Source organism: Myotis brandtii, unplaced genomic scaffold (genome assembly GCF_000412655.1).
Source record: "Myotis brandtii unplaced genomic scaffold, ASM41265v1 scaffold144, whole genome shotgun sequence".
Taxonomy (NCBI): domain Eukaryota; kingdom Metazoa; phylum Chordata; class Mammalia; order Chiroptera; family Vespertilionidae; genus Myotis; species Myotis brandtii.
Genome location: NW_005355159.1, coordinates 4,122,668 through 4,132,262, shown reverse-complemented (window position 1 = coordinate 4,132,262; position 9,595 = coordinate 4,122,668). Strand labels below are relative to the sequence as shown.

The 9,595-nt window shown below is 43.3% G+C and overlaps 1 long non-coding RNA gene across 1 annotated transcript; it reads right to left on the bottom strand.

Moving 5' to 3' along the window:
* Positions 1-1,790: 1,790 nt before the first annotated feature.
* On the bottom strand, positions 1,791-9,566 carry LOC106725209. Its single transcript, XR_001361078.1, has 2 exons — positions 9,341-9,566; positions 1,791-3,365 (listed from the first exon to the last, which is right to left on the bottom strand). It is a non-coding gene; the product is annotated as an uncharacterized LOC106725209 (long non-coding RNA).
* Between the last annotated feature and the right edge of the window lie 29 nt (positions 9,567-9,595).

The window sequence follows — 9,595 nt, the reverse complement described above, 5'->3', positions numbered from 1 at the left end:
GGGGTGAAAAAGGCCATGCCAAGATACACTTAGAGGATAACCATCAGAAGTATCCCAGACAGTAGGCTACATTGAGAAACAACACCACTAGAATGTAAGATCCAGGAAGGCAGGGCTCTGACCTCTCCTGTTTGCTGCTTTATCCCCAGAGACTAGCACAGTGCCTGGCACATAGAAGGTGCTCAACAAATATTTGTTGAATGAAAGAATGCCATCTCTTGCTTTTACACAATGACTTTAACTCTAGGCAAAGGGGATCCCAGAATTTACATTCTAAGCCAGTCTAGGCAGAATCATGCCTAAATGTAATAGTATATTAATGAGCCTGTGCTAAAAGTGGCATAAAGATAACGTATGATTACAAATAAGTATTTACATTGTTTTCCCTGCCCTACTCCCTCCCTGGTGGAGCACCTAGGGTTCAACATCAGTTATTGTGGAAACCCTCTCTCACCCCCGCTCCCACCACAGGGCCATGCCCTGCAGAAAGGTGGCTTCTACCTCATGCCCACGACAGGGTTTTTCAAACTGCAGGAGCAGCCCCAAAACAGATCATAAAAAATAAGGTTGGTGGCTGTGACTTATATTTTGTCTTTAAATAATACAACAAAAATTATAGTGTATCACAAGTAAAGCTTAAATATTTTCTGTGAAAACTATTTTGTGTGTGTGTGTGTGCGCGCGCAATGGCTCACAATGCAGTATATTTCCTTATTGTAGGTCACAGCATAAACACCTGAAGACAATGCCCTAGAGGGGCAAGAAATTCCAATTTGGGGGCACTCCTTTTCACATTCCAGCTGAATGACCCTGTCTCCCTGGCTGAGGGTGATCATCAGAGGTAATACTCTTCAGGCCAGTAAGCTTGGTCCACCCTGAAATGTCGAAAAATTCCATGCAACATAACTTCAGAATCAGTTCCTTCAAGGTATCCCCAGTTTTACAACACACAAACAATGTTATTTTGAAATAAAAATTTATTTTTTTCTAGTTACAAAAATAATACATGCATACTGTAGGAAACAATGAAATACAGAAGAGCACAAAGGAAAAAAAACTTGTAAATGATCCCACCATCCAGAGACGACCACTTTATAACTTTATCATTTAGGTATATGTGGTTCCATATGTTAGTATGTGTATATGTGCGCATGTGTCTACATGCACACATATACACATATAAATACACATACATATACACATACACACACATATACACATACACACACTATAGTTTTCACAAAGAGGATACCATTCTGTGCACAATACTGCGGAAGCTGTGACTTTTCACTAAGCAATAGATCATAAACATTTCCCCCAGTTAAGAAATATTTTTCTAGCACAATATGATTTTCACTGGCCATGTAGTATTCCATTTGCAGACTTGCTCTTGACATCTCATAAAAGGCACAACCTTAAACTGGCTGCCTTGCAGGAGGACTGCTGCTGAGATCCATCCTCCCCCACCACCCTCCACCCTCCCTGTCCCAGCTGCGTCTAGCTCCCACAAGCACTGAGTACAAGATGCTCAGCTCCATATCCTGTCCTTTACTCTCCACTAAGCCAGACCGTGATGCGCAGGCACTATTTTTATGCTTTAGAATGGCTTTACTGACACAGCCACAAGCTCCCTGGTTAATTTTTAATTAAAAATAAAAATGACCAGCGGGATTTTAAAAACTAACAATTACTGACAATGTTCCACTATTGATGAACAGCCAAAACACCTTGCGCTGACTCTCATACATATCCACTACCTAATGCTGGATTAACTCCTGTTCGTCTTAGTATCCTCGGGGGCTTTTCCTGGGAGACGGGAACTTGATGTTGTAGCTTATTGGAACCTGAGCATCCTGGCACAGCACAAAAGTGGAAGGAACTAATTATTAGGTAAGGAAGCAGAAGACTAGTGTTGCAGGCACAGCCTTGCTGCGTACTAGGAATGGGAGCTCACACAATTAGATCTCTAGGTATCGGTTTAGACAAGAGGCTAGGCCAGATGATTCATAGACCCCTTCTGGCTCTGACAGGCTTTATTCTAATAAAACATGAGTCGTGGCAGCACCGTATTTCTGTATCTATCTCTGTCTATTATCTATTATCATATAGATAGAGTAAGCACTACAAATCTAACTTACACCCCCAAGCTCCAGATGAGAAATTTCAAGAGCCCTTTCAGAGTAGCATCAGCTTCCTCCCTGATCCTCTGCAGGGCCTCAAGGAAGTTGCAGAACCTCCATGATGGTCAACCTTCATCCTTTACACTGTGAAGGTTTACATCTTCTGGGCGGACAGCCCGGCCTATAGAAACTGTCCACTCTTTACATAACCGTGTTCATCAGAAGGGGCCCGTGAGCGCCAGAAATGGTAACACACACCTCTGGCAATTTCTCACTTGTCATCACCTGTCAACTAACACGGTCACCAAAAGAAGAATCATTTTTGATTATCGGAGTATTTCATTTGCCTCTGCTTTCCCAATGCTTCATTACCTGGACAATTGAGAGTTATGGGCAGTTCACCCTCCCTGTTGCCCTGTCCTTCCAGACATCATGGCCCCATCACACAAATGTTCCTAGGACTACATGCTATATGGTTACTGTGGCCTTCTTACCATGTGCTGGGTTTATTACTGTGCAGTGAAAACGAAAAGCAAGGCAGTTTACTGAAGAGTTTTTACACTTGCTAAATATATCTTGTGTCTTCTGTGATCTGTATGTTGAAAATCCATTAACTTCTATACAGTGGCTCCTTCCCCATGACTGGCATTGATCGTATGGGATGATGGAAGCCTCTTTGCTTCTGGAGGGCAGACTCACATCTGACTGTCTTTTCTCTGTCTGTGTCCATTTCTTCAGGTTTCTTTAAAACTATTTGGAAGAGTCAATAAACATGCTGATTTCTTTCACACACTAGGAAGCAGATCACCATGCCCTTCAGCCCTCGTCCGGTTCTGTTTTCCCAAGTATTCCCTTACCTGCCTTTGTCAATTGGCATTCTCGACAAGTTCATCACAACTTCTCAAAGTGCTAACTTTCCCTCTTTCCATTGCCCTTGTTAAAGATAATTTAAAATTAGAAAGGCACATTCCCAGACAGTTCAGAGTCAATTCTAATTTCATTTTCTTTTTTGCACGGAAGGCTCTTTTCCCTCTAAAGATCCCCTTCCTTCATTCACAGCCTCCCCCCTCCCCAGCCCCAGACAGGCATTCTGAATTTCTGTATGCACTGCTCCATTCCCCTATTTCACCATGCTTATCTTTTCCCCAAAATACTTCACCCAGCGAAACACACTTTAGCTTGTGGTTCTCCTTCCTTCACTCCACTTCTGAGAGAAATGTCTGTGTCTGGAGATTGTAAAGTCACCTTCAGGAAAGAGGCATACAGTGGCTGTCAATTAATCAGGATAAGACAGAAAAAATTACATCGTGTGCAGCTCTGCTTCTCAGTACATGCAGTTATACTTTGGGGATCAAAAGGATTTCTCCCAACACAACCTAAAATTCATATTTATACCTTTTGTTTTGCTATAACTAATTCTCTACCTAGCAGCACAATTAATGTTCTGGATTATTTAAAACAGTGATTACCATACCTCATTATAAATTTAAGTGTTGGTCCCTCATTTCTCCCCCCAACCCCCCTTCTGTTTTCACCTCTATTCTTCATAACCTGCCTATTTATCCTTGGTGGCATTCTTTGCTTATAAAGTAAGTCAAGTGATTTCAGATCCTGTAGTTTTTATTCCCACATCTAGTTTGACATATAGATTTTAAGCCAGCTTATTTTCCCCCATTAACCACAGACCCAAATGTCACCATTCTTATCACGTATACAATTCCATCAAGTTTTGGAGTGTCGTTTATACACAATTTTATTTCTTCTTACTCCTTTCACACACGCCTACCACTTAACGTACAGCAACTTCGCTGCATTTATATTTCATAAACTTCATCAGTATTCAGCCAAATTCTCCCGCGAAGTAAGCCAGGTATTTTTAACAGTGTGCTACCTCTTTCACAGGCTTGAGGGTCCCAGACTAAGTGGCAGCCTTCCTTGTACCCCAAAGAGTTTCATCTATTATGGTCTGGACCTAGGAACTTCCTGATTTCAAAAAAACCTTTCAGATAGTTCATAATCAAACCTCAAATGCCCAATCCCACTATTAGAGATGGCGTAAGGCTCACGGAGCTTCAGAGAACACCGCCCCGGGACAGCCACTACCCAGGCCGGCCTGGAGTCCTCCAGCCCTTTCCAGGATGTGGGACACCTGCACTCTCTGCTGTCAGGGGGACACTGCAAAGGGCTCCCCAGCTGGCCGCCAGGGCCTCGGCTCTGTGGACAAGATAATCACCAGGAAATCACAGCGCCCCGCGTTGTCCATGTGCCACAGCACATAATGTGATAAGACAGTTTGCAATAATGACGCGTCAGGTAAGGCCATTAACATCTGTTGGGGGGTGGAAAAACTCTTCCATCAGCTCAAGGGAATTGTTACCTATAATTCCTGTTAACATGAGCATGCAAAAACCGGAGCACCAAGTGAGCCTGCCTAACCCATGGCTCTGGCACTTGGATTCCTCATCATGCCGCGCCCCCTGCTTCTCAGGATGTCTTTAGAAAATCTCCTGGGTGCTTTTACTACAAAAGCAAAAAATAAATAAGTAATTGGGATGTCACAAAAGCACAGCAAGTCTCCCCCAAGCTGAATTCCCAACACTATGACATCTAAGGTATCAAAAGGCAACTGCAGACTGCCGTTAAGTTGGGTCCCAGACTAAGTGGCACCCTTCCTTGTACCCCAAAGAGTTTCATCTGTTATGGTCTGGACCTAGGAACTTCCTCATGAAGTTCAAGTGGGGCGGCCTGGGAAAGCCCGCCTCTGCTGGTGTGGTCCCAGGGATGCTCCTGCAGATAGCAAAGGCCTCGGCTCAGAAAAAGAGTTCCTTTGGGGGGAATCTCAGTGCTCTTTATTGATGTTCTTGAAAGTCTTCCTTCTAACCCTGGAGTTTCCTATTCTTCCAGATTTATGAATCCTTTACCAAAGACACACCTTGAACATATCTGAGCAAAAGGCAACATTAGTTGGCATTTCTATCTACGATCATACAGGGGAGTAGTTACAAAATGCTACTATGTTACAGTGCATAACTTATTTGTGACTACAATAGCCTCCCTGAATATCGGAGAACGATTTTACATCCTCTACAACTCCAGAGAAAAAATCATGGCTCCAGACTTGGGTTGACATTTTCCCATAAAATAAAAACCTCAATTAATCAGAACCAAATAATTGAACTGAATTTCTATTTTGCTTCTTGCAACCTGGAAAATAAGAGAGACAAATAACAAAACATACCGCTATCAAAGGTTTAAAAAATACAGTTTTCAATATGGAGTCAGGACAGATCTAGTGCAATCTCAGATTCCTTCCCTACTTACAGTTTCTACAATGTACAAGGAGAATTCATCCTCCGAACAGTGGCCCTGTGGCACCAGAAGATCCTCAAACCTCAGAGAAAGATTTGGTTACATCCTCAATGTTCTTTTTAGGGTAGAAAATGGGATCTGCATATTTAAAAACTATATTCAATAAGAAAAAGACCAAAACATTTCTGGTTAATCTGTTTGTAAAATAAAAAATCAGTAATATCTTGGTGCCCGTATAGAAAAATCATGGTTTACTGAATATTGATCAACACTCGAACACTGATTATCTGAGGACTTTTTTTGAGACATGAATTCAAAATGACTCAATTTTATTTTTCTTAACATAAAGCTTAATAAGATGGGTGAAAAATTTAACAGCTCATTTCCAAACTAACACTTCCCATCATGTAGAAGAAAAAAAATTTTTTAAATCGTATAGAAAAATCATGGTTTACTGAATATTGATCAACACTCGAACACTGATTATCTGAGGACTTTTTTTGAGGCATGAATTCAAAATGACTCAATTTTATTTTTCTTAACATAAAGCTTAATAAGATGGGTGAAAAATTTAACAGCTCATTTCCAAACTAACACTTCCCATCATGTAGAAGAAGAAAAAATTTTTTAATGATTAAAGAGAGAGATCCTAGATTCCCAGCAAGGAAGACAGTCTTCATATTCACAAGGGCATTCCAGATTCTAGGTAGGGGCCTAGACGCAAGGCCTTCACAGCAGCCCCCTCTTGCTCTGGAAAACTCATCCCTGATCTGGAGTGAACGGGTCAGGAATCTCCTTGAGGCAGTGCGTGATGTCTACCTCACAGTCCCTTCACGTTGGCTCATAGAAGACAAAGAGGGTAAAGCGGGTGAGCTGCAGGAAACGTCATATGAGGAGAGCTGCATTTTCTATAAAAAAGTTTTGGCATTTCGGGCAGTCACATTACGACTCTCCCCAGACACCTGAAATATAGTTACGCATTTTGCTTCTACAGACACCGAAGTACATATTTAAGCTAAGAAGCACAGCTCGTCAAGTAGACTCGAAGGATGGAGGGGACAGAAAGAGTACACTCAGGTAAAGCGCAGATGCTGTAGAGAACATACCACAGAATTCCCCGTGACACCCAACTCAGTCTGTCCTCCCGACATCACACCACACCTTCCTAAAGGCAAAAATGGGAGAACTGTCTCCCCAACATGGAAGAAAAGCGCGCATCTGAACTCAGAAGTGACAAGTGTGTGGCGCAAGGAGTCCCAGGGGCTTGTCTCGGGTGTTCCAGAGGTCAGCTCTGGTAGGCTTGCTTCCCAAAGGGATTCAGTTGTCACCAAAACTCCTTAGAACATTTTCAACCAGAGGCACAACTATCGCTGTGAACATTCTGGGACCTGCCTGCATCGCATTTAGGAGTCTAGTAGGGAACCGGCACCTCTGCCGCCTGGAAAACTCGAGCTTAGGGGTCTCATGGTCAGGGGTTCCCACACAGGCCCCATATTTCAGTACCAGAAATAGAGACATTTCCTAAAGCCAAGGGCTCCTCATAATGCCAGGAGGCTTTGGGAAATTCCAGCAGGTGACTAACATAAAAAGAGTCTGCTCTAAATGTTTATAGCCATGAGGATTTGACTTCTGGATTAATAATTCAATTATTTTTTTTTAAGAAATAAGGGGAAGCAACAAAAAAGGCTATCATAAATATCATCAAATGCATTTTCTAAAATTATTCTATTACATTTTAGAGGGTGTAATTATAACTGTTTTTATGAGCAATTTACTGGAAAATTAAAGTCCCTTGGTTTAAAAAATAATTATTCTATCCCTCTGGCAAAGGATTTTATCCCAGCCAGCATCTCTTTTAAACTATGGGGCCTCATTTGTTCACTGTGGAGAGCTGGGTCCATGTAAGAAAAGTTGACCTGAGAATCAATCTCTAGAGAGGGGTCTAAATTGCCAGGCAAGAGCACCTACCAGAAAGTGAATCAGCTGAGACTGAAGGGGTGAGTGGAGGCAAAACACTTTCAAAGTCAAAGACTTATGTGGTTCTAGAATTCCTCGGGGCTATAGGCCTTGTTAACTGATTTTAAATCAATTTAAACTGAGCTTCCAGGGGATTCGATCTCAACCCAACTGAGCTTTTCAGTGTTAATCCCATCTTTTGGTTTCGATTTTTCCCTTAGGTTGGCCTGCCCTAAAAGCATCCAACCTTCAGCACTAGCGTTCCAACCCAACCGTGTGGCACCCACCCGCTGTGAGGATAACTCCAGTGAAGTAAAATATGTAAGCTTCTGGCATGCATATAATAAGGAGATTCTGGAAAAGGGTTTTTAACAACAGTTATGTCACAATGCTCATGGCTCCCTGAAGCCCCTGAAAAGCCTTGTTAAATTAAAGATTCGCTGTGGTTTTTTCTGCTTCATTCTTACTTCCCATGTTGCTTCTTGCCGTTCTTTTTTTCCCTTTCATTTTGTCAAGATGGAACTCCATGACACCAGCCAACATGTATACCACCTAGAAAACGGGGCAGTTTTCATGAAAACTGCTAACATTCCCTGCCCAGTTGTTAGGGAAGAGAGAGGTCGAAACCTCACATTACAAAGTCACACATAGAATTTTGGAAGCTCAGGCACAAACCATACACAGCCAATTCACACATGGATTCCCAGGAGTTCGGAATTTAGCAACAGCTTTAAGTCTACCTAGGTAATGTCTCATGAGGTCACCTCAATGTCATGAGACTCCAGACCACAATCTCTGTGGCCTTCAAACACTGGCTGGAGGATGCTAACCCTGCAACCTCTCAGGAAGGCGTCCCCCAAGTTGGAAAGCTTCCCACTTCACCCAATGCCAAGAACTCCACTCAACCATCCTTGAGGCTGAAAATGCTAATTATAAGGTGGCGATGTTTGCTTTTCCTCTGAGCTGTGTGCCTTTATGTTTTAAGTATTATAAAGGCATAATCACCTAGTGTGTAGGTTAATTTCTTTCCGATATTGTAATTTATGCGACATTAATACTGGATGCCAGCTCCAATTTTCTTGCTGCTTACACTCTGGGAGCCGACTTGCATATTCTGCCAACTCCATTACATCATCTGAAAACCCAAACATTTCCCGTTTTTAAACCACTCTCAACTACCAGGCACACTTACACATTCACTCTTTTTCGTCCTAGCTCACACACAAAGATTGGTACCCCTGAGGAGCAGGCGCTACGTCTGAGGTTAGAGTCTGCAAATGCACATCATTTCTGGAAGCTATTACTACTGCTGTGTTAGCTAAAGGATGCCTCCATCTCTGACCTTCCTTTTTCCATTCAGACTGTTATATAACCTAGTGCCTGCGTGCAGGATGTGAGTTGAGTGTTTGGGCCTTACCCCTCTCCCTCCTGTCATGAAATCTCCTGAGGAATGGACAAGGGGTTGCTTCACAGAGGAGTAGGGACAAAGGTCAGCAGGTCAGCAGGTCAGCTGCACCTCTTCCTTGTCCCTCTCCCCTTTTTGCTGAGCCTAGGGGGCTGGTGGTACTGAATGCCCCAGCGTTATATAATTTGCAAGAACAGCAAGTTACGGATTTGCTAGTTGGTTCTGCAGCCTGCCACCCTGATCTCTTGCAAGAACACCTTCTGGAAAGAATGACACCTGAAGATGCTAATAACAAACTTGGGGGGAGGTAGGGGGGAGGGGCGGTTTAAGACGGAGGGGGAGTGGCAGCTCAAACCAGAAATTAGTGTGGCCCCCTAAATAATATATCTCCCCTTCCAAAAAAAATAAAGCAGCCTCAGAAACACATGAAGGGGATTTTCTCCAGTGTTTCTGATTAACCCTGTTACATAACCCGCTCGCATTCCAAATCCACCGTCCCAGGGTCTAAATATACTCTTTGCAGCCAAAAGCTTGCCACACACAAACTCACCGAGGTGGCCTGAGGTCCGGAGGTCCGGGCCCCCAGCCTTGATCCCTCTCCCTTCACTCGCGGCCCTCGCTGCGCCCACCCCTCCCGCTCCAACCCCGGTTTTCGCCCACCCTCCCGCTCCAAGGCGGCTCGGTGTGTTCACTCTTCGGAAATCGCCTTTAATTAAATGTTTTTCGCGTGTGTCATCCTGATGGCTTTTACTGTACTCGAATTCCGTGAATGGAAAAGCGCCCGGACAGGGGGTGTGGCCAAGGT